Source organism: Athene noctua, unplaced genomic scaffold (assembly GCF_965140245.1).
Source record: "Athene noctua unplaced genomic scaffold, bAthNoc1.hap1.1 HAP1_HAP1_scaffold_305, whole genome shotgun sequence".
NCBI classification, from domain to species: Eukaryota; Metazoa; Chordata; class Aves; order Strigiformes; family Strigidae; genus Athene; species Athene noctua.
The window spans coordinates 96,056-112,007 of record NW_027437766.1 but is presented as its reverse complement, the minus strand read 5'-3'; the positions used below and the strand labels follow the sequence as shown (position 1 = coordinate 112,007).

General features: G+C 46.6%; 1 long non-coding RNA gene across 1 annotated transcript; it reads right to left on the bottom strand.

The window, feature by feature from the left end:
* Positions 1–894: 894 nt before the first annotated feature.
* Positions 895–3,922, bottom strand: LOC141955551 (uncharacterized). The gene is made up of 3 exons (XR_012632620.1): positions 3,813–3,922; positions 1,198–1,306; positions 895–972 (listed from the first exon to the last, which is right to left on the bottom strand). It is a non-coding gene; the product is annotated as an uncharacterized LOC141955551 (long non-coding RNA).
* Between the last annotated feature and the right edge of the window lie 12,030 nt (positions 3,923–15,952).

Sequence of the window (15,952 nt, the reverse complement as noted above, 5' to 3'; positions counted from 1 at the left end):
TTCATTCTCCTTCAGAAAGCTTTAAGTTCCTGAATTTGGTCTCTCAGACCATCCACTGCTGATGATAAATGAGGACAAAGTCTAAAGCTGGGAGGGTATTCGGCATTTCCAGATAATCACACTCTTCATCTAAATAAAAAAAAAAAAAACAAAACTAACCACCACACCACTCTTTCAAAGAGAATTCCAATGAATAAAGAAGCAAAACACTGAAAGATTTTATTTGTACAATTTGTAGTAGTTTTAAGTTACTGAAAGAACTTAAAGTCCTATTTCAATATCCACAATCAAGTTTTGCTGACCAAGAATATGTAAAGCTAACAATTAAATCTCTAATAATTTCATCTCATAACACAGAACTAATTTAGCTGTGTCAGAAGCAGACACATTCTTATTTTAGCCCAAGCACAAACACCCACTGCAAGGGTCTAGTTGCAAGTCCTATCAACTGTAAAATGGGTACCTGGGCCCTTGGAAAAAAAAAAAAAAGTAAAAAAGAGTCAGTGGGAGAGACAAGTGGACTTCCAAGCAACAAACTACAGGTGACTACCAGTAGGTAATCCCTTCCTGCTTATAAACTAATCAAGTTGCCTTGTACACAGAACTCAAAAGAAAAACACCACAACCCCACCTTTTAAAAAGGCAAGGCACCTTTGAAGTGTATTCTCACCACACACTCAATCTTTGAACCCACACATATTCTGGATTCAATCCGTTTTCAATCAATCACTTTTTGCTACTGCTAAAAAACGCCATCAGTGCTGCTGAAAATTCTGAAGCATGGAAATATATTGACACCTCAGTCAAATATTCTCCAGAAAACAAGTGAATTATAGTTTTAAACAACCTCTCTTACCTTGGCGTTTGAACTTTCAATCTCTCAAGGAATTCCGGGTAAAACAACAGAAAAACAACCATCTCTCTTAAAGCTGCAATGTGGTCAGAAAGACAACCCACACCATCAAATCAGACCTAAAGAGAAAGTCAACAGAACACATTTCTGCATGCTAAGGAAAGCTGCGCCCTCACATGAGGTTCCGTCAGAAATCACACATCAGCACAAAGGGAACGTTCTGGGCGGTTTTCAAATTGCTCGAGAGAAAACTGTAAACCAAGGCAGTTGTAGACAAAACATTACTGAAAGCTTTTACAAACACTGGAAGCATCTCCCTGAGACAATGAACTAAAAATACTCACCGAACAATCTATTTGCATTGGATCACCATCAGACAGACTTGCTCCAATTCTCATTCGATCCCTGGGAATTCCCTTTAATTCGTCTTTCCCCAAGTTTACTGGAAGACACCTGGTTTGAATGAAGGAGAAAGAGAAAGGAGCTTTCTAACTCAGGATGCAGCTAGAAGGTTTTTGCTTTTAGGAGGATGGCAAGTGAATGCAGAAAACCTTACGCATGTCCATAAACTTCCTAAATAGCTAAATATTCATTTAAATGGGTTTATATTTAATATCCATGAGCAAATAAAGGAAAACAGTCACTCCAGACATTGAGCTGTTAATTATTCTCACACCTCTTTGCACTTATGAATATTCACACCAGCATGAATGCAAGAAACAGCTATTCTGTACGTGGAGACCGTGAACTGACCTTGACTTGTGTGATGGAAGAACCTCCCAAAACACACTGACATCTTTCAGAGATTTTACACTTAGAAAGTTACAGCCTAAGGGGTTACTTATTTCTGTGCAGATTAACATTAGAAAGGCTACCCACCACTGCTCCTACTTGCTGAGGACTTTGGGATATACGTGCCAGAAGACACACGTCTGAAAGACATCAGGCTGAAAACTCATCTATTAGGTTGTCCTTAAAATAGTTTTTCGAGAGCATCTCTTATGTAACAAAACCTCGGTCACTTCCTCTATTTATATAAACATTTTCTGCTATGGTGTTTTCTTCCTGAATAAACCTCTGCAAAGCACAGTAATTAAAACATGACATAAACGTTCCTCACCCCATTCCTGCCTAGAAAACAAATTGCTTATTAAAAATCAATTCAAAAAAATAAATTCTGGAGAGTCCAGTTACAGCTGTCAGTACCAACAGATCCGATCAGATATTGCCACCGTTTTAAGTGTACAAGGTGAAGAGGATAGCACTTCAGTTAGGCAGATGCAAACCCCTCCCAAATTCTCCAATTTCATTAACTTTCTTAAATCTGTTACAGCTGCATTTCCCACCCCTCTCATGCTGCTCTTTGTCACCAGAGGAGGATGCGGAATCACTCTGGTGGGCTGCCCGTCTGTCTGCAGACACAGAAACAAGCAAGCAACAAAACTGAGGTACGCCCTAAGTCATATCAAAATCTAAGTGAATTCAATCTCAGAATTTACTTTGAGATCTATTAAGTTTCCCAATCACTGCACTCTTAAGATCCAGTGTCAAGTTACATTACGTGGTTTTCCTTGTGACAGCAAAATTTAGTTTTTCTTAGGAAGGTAAAATGTTTAACCAGTTCATTGTGTCCAATCTCTTTCTCTCACACACAGTGAGTTTCACTTGGCATTACATATCCACTCCGGGAAACAGAAACTTTAACTTATTTAAAAATTGGGCTTCAAACCCCTGCCTTCTCCTTTCAAGGATGCAAACCAAAATGCTTCCTTCTCTCTAGCAAGAGACCCCATTCTCCCTGCTCTAACTGGCTACAGGATCCAAAATCCTGTTGTCATTACTACTGCAATTCATAATCTCATTTAGCATTTTTCTTGTTTAATGTTAGTTTCATACAGAAACATTAACTGATTCCAGAAAGAAACCAGAATCAGTATTTGGGCGATTTAAAAAAAAAAAAATTAAAACCTCCATACAGGTTCTCCCTCTAACTCAATTACCTTCAATTTTAAGAAAATAATCTGTATCCCTCAAGATTCAATAGTCTACGATTTTCAGACAGATATTTTGGCTTCAGTTCCAGAATAAAAAAAAAAAAAAAAATCTCACTTCCACAATCTCAGCCACAACCTCCCTAACCACCTTATCACTGCTAAGGTAGCATCAGTGAAAAGGCAGTAAATCTGCCTTCTAAAAAAATCTAATGGCTAATAAAAAGTATAGCCTCCCCTCCTCAAACATTCCTTGTCTTTATACCCTCAGACAACAGCAAACATCCTACTATTAACCTGCAATTACCACCAGTACAGAAACCCTCAAAAGCTTTATTCAGTGACGTGACTGACAGCACTATTGAAAAAGAAGAACTATCACTATTCTACAGAAGAACTAGACACCAACCTGTTATTTCTTCCAGAAGACCCTCGTGACTGACTGTTTCTAAAGGAACACCCGTCAGGTGAAGACTGGCCCAAAAAACACATCTTACATTGGTTTGGTTCTGTTGAAAGCAATGAATTTACAGCACTGCTACAAACAAAGCAGTATAGCTAAGGAGGCAGAAGATGGAATGTGTTTCACCCATCTCTAATTGCAGAAGAAGTGTCAAGTGATTTGGGGAAGGGGATTTTTTTTTTTTAAATCAATGCACAGTAGAAGTGAAAACACACACCCCTGCTTTTTAAGAACTGAAAAACACAGGAGTAAGATTATCAAGTATGTTTAATTACTGTTCTTTGAAGGATACGTAGGTCATTGTTTGACCCAAAATCAACAGCAAGTGTGCCAAACAGCAAAGAAGGATACCGTGCACAGGATACATGCATTTCAGAACATTTACTTGCAGAGTAAAGGTAAGAAATGTCAAGAGAAGTTGAGTGTGTGTATATATTCTCATTCCAAAAAAATCTCACTCCTATGCAAGAAGTTAGCTTGAAGAGGAGCTGTGCATGTAACGTACTTGCCATTGGAGCTTGACAGCGCTCAACGGTTTTTCTCTGTCGAAAGGAGAAGGGCTTCCGAGTGTCTTCACCACCACCTTCCGCCTCGCCACCTTCTGATGGAACTACTGTGCAGTGACATAACATTAAACGGGTTTGAAGTACTGTGGCAAATTAAATTAAAATGCACTACTCAGATGCCTACGTGCCCAAAGTGTCACCAGCCCTTTTTATCTCCCTGCCCGTCTCGTCCCACTCTTGTTCCTCCCCAAATTACCTCAACCCCTCCCTTGTCCCGCCTTTGCTTCCTGCCCTAAAGATCCCATAATAAGTCCTGTGCAAACTGCGCTTCCCCTGCCTCCCAGAGTATGTCCCACCCCTGGGCAGTAACCCCTTAGTCCAAAAGGTGACTGGAGAGCTGCTCCCAAGGACTCATCCACACGGTTTCACAGCTGCACACCGGGGCTGACAGCTCTCCTGGGGCAGCCCTGGGAGGGGCCCAGACAAGGCAGCTGCTCCTCCTCGATTTGGGTCCCTGCCTCTCACTGTGCCCCCCTGGGCTCGTGCATCGAGGACTGCGATGGGCGGATGGCCCTGGGATGGGCCTGGCAGTAGCCCAGCAGGGCATTGTTTGGGCTCCCCCTCCTGCCACTGTCTCAGAGCTCTCTTGCACGTGCGCAGAGATCTATCACAAAAATCTAACACTGATCGGCTCAGCTACTGCCAATCCTCTTCTGTCCTTAAGTACAGTCTCACCCCCTTCTTTTCCATCCAGAAAACTCCTGCAAGGGTCATTGCACTGACTGCCTTCATCACAACTATTGCACTCCTTAAAACAAAGTTTCCCCCCCTCACTTCAAACATCAAGTTAAGATGCCTTTTTATGATTTAACCTTATTCCTCATGGTATTTCCACAAACACCAGGATGGCAGCTCCTAACAGCCCGGACGGCAGCTTCCACCATCTGCTGCTAAACACAAAAAGGAATGCCGCTATCTTCTCCCCTGCTGATCTTCATGCTCAGGAGCTTTCCATACACCCTTGACAGCCCACCTAACTTCTGCAAAACACTCTCGTTGTGCTGCTCAACATCAGGAAAACTGTCCTGCTCCTGCTGTAGTAAGATCGGTCTTCCTTATTCTGAGTAACACCGTCCATTGCTTTCTATTCCCACCTGTCCACAGCCGTCTGTTGCCTTTTATCTTGTAAGCATTTTGGAAAGGCATCCTATTTTTGTCCCCCTCTGAATGTCTGTTCTGAGCTCACTACACTACAGTCCTAGAGTCCGTGACTATGGCTTGTAACGTCAACAGCAATACGGAATTTTTCAGTAGGTGAAAAACATCCAGTAGTTCAGCTCATCTCAATTGTTTAAGACAAGGCTTTAGGCTAGAGCGTGGTAAAGAAAATCTAAAACAGAACTAACCTACAATGTCATCTGGCTTCTCACCTATTTCTCTGTCACCTGTTTGGATTTCCTCCTCTCCTTGGGAGTAAATATTGAGGTTTTCCTAATGAGAATAAACAAGAAAGATCAGTCACAAGTGTGCAGAAAGCCTAACATGGGCATATTTGGTGCCTCTATAGTAACATTACCAAGGCACTCCATATACAAAAGAGATTCAATTAAAGTACAAGAGAGAATAGGAACATCATTCTGGCACCCAAGATTTCAGCAGAAGAATTTCTGCTCTAAAATAGGCCTTAGGACACAAGGAAGCTAAATACTTCTCCAGACACAAAACCAAAGCGTATCTATCAATCATTCACAGGTTAATAATCCAAGAGTGTGGCAGAACCCAGGAAAACACAATTCCCAGCGGAAAAAAAAAAAAAACAAAACGCCCAACCCAAACCAAAAATCAGACAGGCATTTCAGAGATGATACACAAAGTACTAGGGGTAATCCTGGTTTCATCAGAAAAAAAAACAAAAACTTAAAAAATGGAATTCAGATCTAAAGAAAACACTCTGGAAGTAGGCTATGAAGATGCTTAAAAAATGAAGTACCTGTCATTCAAAAGGACAGCAAGATGCTCTACTATGAAGATGTCTCTGCACCTGGCAACGTCCAAAACAGACACCAGTGACCAATTTGAACATAAGCTGGGCCCAAATCCTTTACTCAGGAAGCATCTTCCAAAGAACACACACTCACTCACTCCCACACACACTCGCACATCTGGAAGTCTAAAACAGCCACAAGCACCTATTTCCAAAAAAACTGGGTTAAACAGATTGGCTAGGAAGTAAAAAGGCTCCCACCTTATATAGATCAAGATATTAACAACAGTTACCAGACATATGGGCAGAGGAGAAGACCCTCCCTTCCTGATCCACAGCAGCTGTACACTAGCAGCTGTTGCTAACAACATCCAGAAAGTTCCAAGTGCTGTAACAGTGGTGGACCACTACAACAGAGGGCACCTGCGGCCTAGCAGCAATCGCTAGGACACAATGTTTACGTAGGGGCACGTAGAAACACCTCAGCCTGACCACTGAATACACTTAGCTCTGGCTGCCAGGAACAGCACCTTTTTCTGCTGTGCAAAGAAGGAGAAAGCCCCTAGCCAATAGTATGCCATAGCACAAAGGCTTGATAATAAGGCTCATTTTAGTATTTTTGCAAGATGATGAAAAAAAGCCCACTTACTTTGTTATAAGGTTGTCAAACAAGACAGATTGAGTTGTAGCGATGTAATGACTCTGTCGAGGTCCACAGCTTCGGTGGACCTCCAAACCCTCATTTTCGTCACAGACTTGTTCTGCAGCTTTTGCTTCAGCTCTTGTCCTCAGTGTTCCGGTGACTAAAACGCACTCATATATAAAATACTCTGAGGCAGAAAATATGTTATTCCCTTCATTTCACTGCTTCTCTACTAAAAAAAAAGTATGCAATGGATTGATTTTTTTCTTTTAAATACTGAACTAGAAGTTACTGTTGTAACCACAGCATCCAACTTAAATTACTTATCTTCACCTACTTAGAAGCAGGACCTGTATCGCAAGTTTTTAAGAGACTGAAAAGACACTCTGATGGAAACAAACGCACAACTTCTGTTCTGTGCAGTTACCTTCTTCCTGAAATCAACAAATAACTCCCGATAAAGTGGCTTTACTCCACTCATGTAAAATTCTATCCGATTGCTTTTTTAGAAAATTGTTTATGTGGGAAGTCTGTGCTTAAGATGTGTGGTTTTAGTATGCTGCTTAAGCATGCATCACATCATTTTCTCCATCAGCACACCAAAGCTCTAGAGGGTAAGAAATTCCTCAACATAAATTCCCAAATACCAAAGAACTCAAATGCTTGCTTGCTTGAAAAAAAAGATCTCCACACCTAGAACTTGAATTATTACACACAAAGTGCATTTCAGGCCCCCTCCCGCATGCAGCCCACAGCTGGCAGGACACTGCCTGGAGCCAACGGATTTTCCCAGCTGCCAGCAAGCAGCCTCGTGGTACCGAGCCTTCCTGCGCTCTCGGCACAGCACGTCAGCACCAAGGTAAATCGCTGAACTTCAGGGATGCCTTCCCGACAGCAGGCGGTTTGTGAGTCTCACGACTGAATTACTTTTTAACTCACACATATTACAATAATTAATTCAATAGTATAAAGGCTACAACACTACAGTGTATTATAATATAATAAAATAATATAGTGCAATAGATGATCATCTGTTTGTTGGAGACACGGACAGCAGGATCGAGTGCACCCTCAGCAAGTTTGCTGACGATGCCAAGCCGTGTGGTGCAGTCAACTCGCTGGAGGGAAGGGATGGGCCATCCAGAGGGACCCGGACAGGCACGAGAGCGGGGCCCGTGCAAACCTCACCAAGTTCAACCAGGCCTGGTGCAAGGCTCTGCACAAGTGTCGGGGCAAACCCAAGCACAAGGACAGGCTGGGCGAGGAGTGGAATGACAGCAGCCCTGCGGAGAAGGACTTGGGGGTGTTGCTTGAGAAGCAGCTCAAAATGACACTGCAACGTGTATTTGCAGCCCAGAAAGCCAAGCCCATCCTGGGCTGCATCAAGAGCAGTGGGGCCAGCAGGTCGAGAGCGGGGATTCTCCCCCTCTATTCTACTCTCGTCAGACCCCACGTGCAGCGCTGTGTTCAGCGCTGGGGCTCCCAACATCAGAAGGACATGGATCTGCTCGAACGGATCCAGAGGAGGCCCCAGGAGAGGATCAGGGGGCTGTAGCACCTCCCTTACGAGGACAGGCTGAGAGAGTTGGGGGTGTTCAGCCCAGAGAAGAGAAGGCTCTGCTGAGACCTTCTAGTGGCCTTCCAGTACACTTTAAGGAAAGCTGAGGAGGGACTCTATTAGGGACTGTAGGGACAGGTCGAGGGCTAACGGTTTTAAATGGAAAGAGGGGAGATTCAGATCAGAGATAAGGAAGAAATTCTTTCCTGGGAGGGGGGTGAGGCCCTGGCACAGGTTGCCCAGAGAAGCTGTGGATGCCCCCTCCCTGAAGTGCTCAAGGTCAGGTTGGACAGGGCTTTGAGCCTAATACAAGTTGTCCCTGCCCATGGCCGGGGGGTTGGAACTAGATGATCTTTAAGGTCCCTTCCAACCCAAACCATTCTGGGATTCTCTGATAATACCGCAACATTCCTTCCTATTTGCAAGAATGACTTGCAATTCATTTGTGTCCTGCAGACTCCAGAAAATCCATGTCACGAAGAAACCCAAGCTAAGGAACAGATTCTCCAGGGCCTAAGAACAGGCTGGAATTCACACTGTCATACTGCATTGTAGAGTTCCCCCACAAGACTAGGGAGCTTGTAATCTGGTGCTCCATGACATGCAAAGAAAAGCCTGTGGACCACAAGAGGGATTCAGAACTCAAGTCTGCTCCATGTGCAAACAGTTTGATAGGGATGGACATTCCCTAACCTGCAAATCTGCACGTCTCGACAGGGCAAATAATCTCTCAGGAACCAAAGCAGAGAGGTCTCAAAGGAGTTGGGGAAAGACGCATGGTTTTTATACAAGCAAAAGGCATTTCCTAAGAAGAGTGATTCTGGTTCGAAAGACACTGGCACTGACATGAACAGAAGCGTATTCACCCACAGATTTTTAGCTGTAGATTTATCATGACATGACTCATTGTGCATGCTTTCACTTCTCCTTGTCATTCTGTGGAGTGAACAGAGATTGGACATCTCAAAATACAATACCTCAACAAGTGTCTTTGATTGACATTTTCACTTAGTATTTCCATGCTTTTGTCTAAGCTGGAGTCTGAACAGGGTGGCACGTTTGTTCTCATCGATCTTGAACTGCGCTCCTTGAAACATCCCATTTTGCCCGGAGAAAATTCCTAGGAAAAGAAGGAAATAAGAACATATTTACCTGAACCATCTCTTGAGCTAAGAAGGAAGTTCTGCCTCATTTAGACAACTTTGTTCTCTTAACTCTCCTAACTTGAGAGTGTTGCAACTAATGCCAGGCAAGCCTGGGACTGCTTCTACACCCAGAAGTAGATCTTGGGGGGGGGGGGGGGGGGGGGGGGAGGGGCTAAAGCTACCCTCTGCCATGCTTTTCTTGTGGATAACTTGAGGTTCCTATCCTCTGAAAAAAATTATTGCAGCAAAGTCTTTCATATAAACTTAGCATTTAATGAAAATGACACCCAAACCTGTTATTTCAAAATTGGTTCTGAGGAGCAGTCAAGTTTGACCATGCATGTCCTGGGATTAAAAACTACTTAAGAGAGTTCTTCTCCTATTTCTGATCCATTTCTAACTGCATTCAGAGGAACATTAAAAGATTTCCTTCAGGAGGACAGCATTTAGCGCCAGGAAACCAAAGGGAACTGAAGATACACTTTTTTATGCCTGTTGATCTTGTTCACATGGGTATTTCTGCAAGGAGGAGGAGTACTATGTTAAAGGATTTTACCAGACCGTGGGTATCTCCAGGCTTGCTTTACTAACAACTCACAGTTGGGCCATCACCTCAGCAAGTGGCAACAGCTAAGAAGTATCTTATCTTTATACGATTCTTCATAGCATGCAATGCAATACCAATTCATCATCAATTTCCAAAGCCCATTATATTCCACAGTTCCGACTAGTTCTTCCCATTTCGCTCCAGTTCCTCTTCTGACACCACTGCTCACTGATGCAGTCTTTGGTCATCATGGTTACTTATCTTCAACACTGTTCCTAGAGCACCCCTGCATACTGCACTGAACTGTTAGTATGGTTCCTAGAGCACCTGTGCTGTATAAAACTCTATCTATTTATTCATATTCCTGCTATTACTAATATCCTAAGAGAAAAGAGTTTTCTAAAGCTTATTCCTTTTGCATACTATTTGCTTTTACCCTGAGATCACCTCTCTTCCTGCTGTTCTCCAGGCTGGAGTCATGAAGACAAGTCAGGAGGACTCAGCCTGGAAAAGAGAGTTTCCACTTTGTCCAGACAAAAAGGGAACTTTGCAGCACACTGCCCTCAATACAGGTCACAACACAACAAGCTGGCTCAGCCTGGCAAATTACACCAGGGTTAGAGACCTGCAGATACACAGCTTCCAAAGGGACAGGAGCCACTTCGGATCTGCCACGGAACTTCTTGGGACTGGAAACCTGGAAGAGCCAGAGATGGCTGCCGGGGCTGCGGCGGGGGACGGGGAAGGGGACCCGCCCGGCCGCGGCCCCAGAAGCTTCTTCGACCGCAGCTGCGGACGCTTACCCGAAAGACGAGGTTTTTTCCCCGTTTTCTCCCCCACGCGACAGCGACCTCCGGCGCCTTCGCGCGCGGACTCGGCTCTCCCCGCTCCTCCCACCGGCCCTCGAAGGCTCCCGGCGGGCACCAGCCTCGCGCCCCGGCGACGGCCCCCCCGCCGCGCAGCCACCGGCGCCTGCCCGGCCCCGCTGCCCGGCCCCCGCCCCGCCGGGCCGAGGCCCGTCTCCCCGCGGAGCCGGAGCTTCACCCCCGCCGCGCCCCGCCCGGCGCTCACGGCCTCGCCGGCTCTCCCGGTCCCCGATCTCCCCCGGAGCGCGTCCAGATGCGGCGGCTGCCGAGCGCGGAGACTCTGAGGCGGTGAACTCGGAGCTGGACCCACGAGGTCCGAGGGGGGCGGACTGCGTAGCAGCATCGCAACTAGTTGTACGGCGGCTCTAAATCATTCCTCGTTTAAATCCAAATCACCAAAAAAAATCACTAAAATCGGCTCCGACGAAGAGCAAACCTGTCGCACCGTGGCGCGGCGCCGCGCCCGGCCCGGGCCACACGCGCCACGGCTCCCTCCGCCTCGCCGCCCTCCTGCCGCCCGCCCCCAGGGCCGTCGCCGCGGCTGCGCCGCTGCCCCGCTCCGGCGGAGGCCGGCGGCGCGCACTCCGCCCCGCTCTCCCCGCGCGGCGCTCTCTGCTCCCCTCCGGCAGCCGGGCCGGGCCGGGCCGCCCGGCGGAGGGAGCCCGGCGGCGGAGGGACCCGCGCCCGCCCGCCCCGGCGGCCGTGGCCCGAGAGTGCTGCCGCTGGGGCGCGTCCCTCCCGCCGCCGCTTCCCGCCGCCGCTTCCCGCCGCCGCTTCCCGCCGCCGGGGCGGGGCCGGGGCCGCCGCTCCAGGCCCGCGCGCTCCTTCTCTCTGGCGGCGGCGGCGCCGCGGCTGCCGCTCGGCTCCGCGCCCGCCCCGGGGAGTCAGACGGCGAAACTGCGTCGGCCTCACCGGTACCTGGTAAAAGTGCTTCTAAGGGCGGACACTGAAAGGCCGCGGCCCTGAAGGAGCAGTGGAGAAACACCAACCTGCTCCTGAATAAGGTCTTTGGGGTTTTTTGCTAAAGAACGCTGAGGGCTTCCTCCAGTGAGAAATGCGGGGAAGCCTGAGAGAAGTGAAACCCACTGATAAATGTGTGGCGTGTTCTTGCATGTGAACGGTCAGCACGGCCCTTGCACGTACACCGGCGTATCCCCTTCTGGCCATCACAGTCACTTAGTGATGGCTTCATGCTCGTTCCAGACCACCGCTACAGACGCCACCTCCCTTCAGGATTCCCCTTCCCTTGGAAAGATGGTACAGAAGGTGACACGGTGCCAAGGCGCTGCTACCTGCTGGTCTCTGTCCAAGGCACCCGCCGGGAGATCTGCTGCCACAGATGAAAACATATTTGGTACACTGGCTTTCTCTGTTCTCCTCCCAAGACTTGAAGAAATGTCTTGCAGGCATGGGGAACAGGCTCCCTGCGTGCCCCATTCAGTAGAGGCTGTGGAGATCTGAGGATTTTTTCTTAGTTTGCTTGCCTGCTGGTGGTTGTGGCAAAGGGGACAGTGAAAAATGAACATCAGCTGTGCCCTCATTCACCTTACAAAACTGTCTGCCAGCTCTTTCGCAGGTTATACACCCGGATTCGTAGCTCCTTCCGTACCTTTCCTCGCAAATGGCACTGCAAAGCTACCAACCCAATGCAGACCGGGAAGACAAATGCATGGGAGTGCGGTTTAGCTTGCAGGTTCCCCATTACTGGTGGTAGGAGAGCAGGACTCTGAACAGGGGACGGCACGGTGCCAATCTAGCTGCTGCTTCTCAACACACACCTTTACAAGCACAACGCGAAAGAGGAGCTAAGCTTGCAAAGAGTTAGCGCAGAGGTTCAGAGACACACGTATGAACGGCAAGGAAACACATGCTAAATTTCTCTCCGTCCCACTTTTCACCCCTCAAGAATCTGGTTACAGCCAGAATCACCTGGATTCTGTCAGAGCTGGTGTCTTTCAAGGATCTCCCCAGAGTTCCTGCACCCTGGGAACAGGCACTTGTCTGGATGATGAGGCAGCGCTGCACCCTTGTAGCGACAAGGGCTGTGCCGGCCAGAGCGCAGCCACCGTGTGAGAGGAGGAGACTAGGGGTTCTCCACCCCTCAGGATGCTTCAAATCTCGACAGGACAAGACAGCTCTGAGCAACCTGGCCCAGCTTTGGCGTTAGCCCTACTCCCAGCGGATGACAGGACTAAAGGCCTCCAGCAGTCCCCTCCCACCTAAACCCTGCTGTGTTTCTATGACAGAACTAGCTGGAGACGTTTCCTGGAACATCCTTGGATCAACCCTTGCAGGACAAGTTTATGACAATTTTATCTACAAATGGAAGGACAAGTTACCTGCAGTCTTTCTCCAGACAAGCAGAAATAACAGCTTCTGACCAGTGACAGAGACACCAATTACTTGTTCAGTACTAGAAAAACCTGACATCAAAATACCTTCCATTAGCCTAGAAGCCAAGCCCAATCACAGCTTTTAAGTAAGAAATAAAGCTATACATATTCTTACAAAAAGGAAATAATATTTCTTAGCGTTCTGGTAAGAAACAGACATTGCGAGGTAAAAAAAATACGCAGACTTCATCACCCTTGCACAGGGAAAGACAGCCAGCCCTTTTCTGCCATGAAGTTCATAAAGGACTAATTTAGACTCAGGCTTTGGGGTCCAAATGAGGTCATAAAATTACTGCCTTCTCCACAGACTAGCTCATGAACTGAGAGCAAACAGATAACCTCTTCCAGGAGAAAGGCGTTGTCATTTAAAAGACTCCTACGGCAAAACATCAACAATTCAGCTGAGCTTATTGAGTCCCCGCTATTACTCATCTGATACATTTAAGTCACAGTCCACGTTTTATTTGGGTTTGTCCTTGCTGTGTTCCTGTAAAACACAAAGAACTCTGACATAGTATGCAGTCTTTGTGGTATTCATAAATTTACCGTTAGGACAGACAGCTACTGCCCCTGTCTGAGAATTATTTTCATTGTCTTCTGCTGAGTTTACTATTGCCAAAGTTCTCCAAGGCAGGGGGCGGGGAGGGGAGAACAAATAGTTACCCATTTGCTAGGACTACAGAGTCATGACTCGGCTATTTGTTGACAGTCAGCTCAACTGCACATCCCCCCAGAAGAACCTACATTGCCTGTAGAGCCCCAGAGCCACAAAAAAATTCACATGTCTCTCTTGGAAAGCCTACAGACACACCTTGCACAGAAGCTTTCAGTAACTCAATCTTATCCATTAAGCCTGCAGTCCTAATACCCACATCTGCACCCTCTAACGGTGAATCGCTTGTATCAGCACCCCAGTAACAGGCTTCCTGTTGAGAGAAAAAGAGACATTTTGCTGACAGCTGGGTGAATTTATTTTATAAACCCTTCTCAGCACTGCCCTGTTGCACAGCTCTTCCGAGACAGACCCCTTTCTGGGATATCTACTGGCATTACACAAAGCAATACACAGGCCCAGAACACGGAGGAAGGAGGGAAGTCTGCGCTATCTTCACTCCTTTCATGTCCTGGTCTGCTCCAGGCACTCTGAACTTAAAAAAAATGAGGCTATTTCAAATATATCAAAAAAAATGAGGTCCTAACAACAAGACCCCAGCGAGCTACAGACAGCAACGCTGCCTCTAAAACTGACACCGACTGTACCGTCCCACTGACATCTCTCCATTCCCAGGAGAAGCCCGGGTAGTTTTAAGAGTCCACGGTTGCTCATAAAACCCCTGGGGTATAAATCCAGGGCTCCCAGCACCCACTGGCACAAATATTTAGGACTTGCTTAGCACTCCTGTGGGGGAAAGTTTTACCAACTGCCTAGAAAGATCAGTTGGGTTCAAGCTTTCCAGTAATGGAGTTTGGTGTAACTGTGGCACACATTTCTCTTGATGCAACTACAAGCCATCTCGCAAAGGTCCTGCCGGTTGCCACTGTGATACTCACAGGCCACTCTTTGGCAGCTTCCAGCAGTATCGTTCCTAGCCCACACATGGGATCCAGCACAAAGGCACCCGCCTGCAAACATAAAGGGGTTATTGCATCCCAAGCAAGACAGACTCCTCTCCCAGGACAAGCTTACTCAGGGATGTACACATCACCTACACATGCCCATGAATTCAGAGTAACAGTGATCACCAGTTTACCAGGCCAAACTTGCTTGGAAGAGAATACAGAAAGAAGCATTCCTAGTTTCACTAAACACAATGCATCCAGCCTTGAGGTGACATTTAGAGGAAAAAAGTTAAGAGCAGACTGCAGATGGATATTGGTACCAAATTAATCTGTGGAAAAAGATCACACTTGCTTCTGGTTTCCCTTGGGAAAACAACTCAAAAGAAGGTTTGAAGCCTGGCTGTTGCGGTAGAGATGGTCAAGCGATAATCAATAATCAAGTTAGAAGCAAAAGAAGTGGAAGTTTTATTGTTTTCTACATACTTTATATATCTTTTACAACTAACACAAGCTCTAACCTATTTGGCTAAACCCATAGCAACGGTACACCCATAGCAACGGTACATGATTGGACAGCTTTCTTAAAGTTTTACTTTTGAACATAATTCACATAGTTCCTTATCTGTGCTCAACAGTTTCATGTTTCTTGCAGCAGATGTTCACTGTCCTTGCTCCTTATCCGTGGTATGCCCTCCTGCACGCAGGCTTCCCACGGGTACGGGATGATCTGGCCAAGGTCAAATTCCATCTGCTCTGTCAGGCGTTCAGCAGACCCGCTGCCTACCCCGACAATTCCCCCTTTTTGTATTTGTGCTACAAATATTGCATGAGCAGCCCTCTGCAGGGCCCTTTGCAGAAGACTGAAAAGACATGGCAACATCAGGAGCACAGTTATGATGACTAACAGGATCATTCCAGTGGTTCTGATCAAAGAGATCAGCCAGCCCAATAACCCCCATCCTTTAAACAACTTTGTTAGCCAGTCGAGACCATCATCTTCTGTTAAACGCTTAACACCATCTTTTAACTGTTGTATGCTCTTAGGGATCGATTCAGAATGATCTGCAGTTGCTGGGGAAACCTGGTTGCAGCAAGGATTTAGAGTACCTTTCCTTATAAGTTGGAAACCCTACACGGTGCGTCCATCCGTAGGTGAGGCATCCAACATCGCTGCAAGCAGGTCCGGCCTCTAAATCAACAGGCCAAAATAACTGGCAATTTTCTTTGCGCAGAAACATCTGATTTCATCCTCCTATTGCGTTCCACCCCAAGCCTGGCCACCACTCAAGGGGGAAAAACAAGGGAGTTTCTAATAAGGTTAAACACTTGAGTTCTTAATTCTTGATATTGCTAAACAAAGTGAGTTGAATACACACATTCTTACACCATTTCATCCTTATTAATAACTACATTCCATCTAAACTGCATCTTTCACTAGTGACT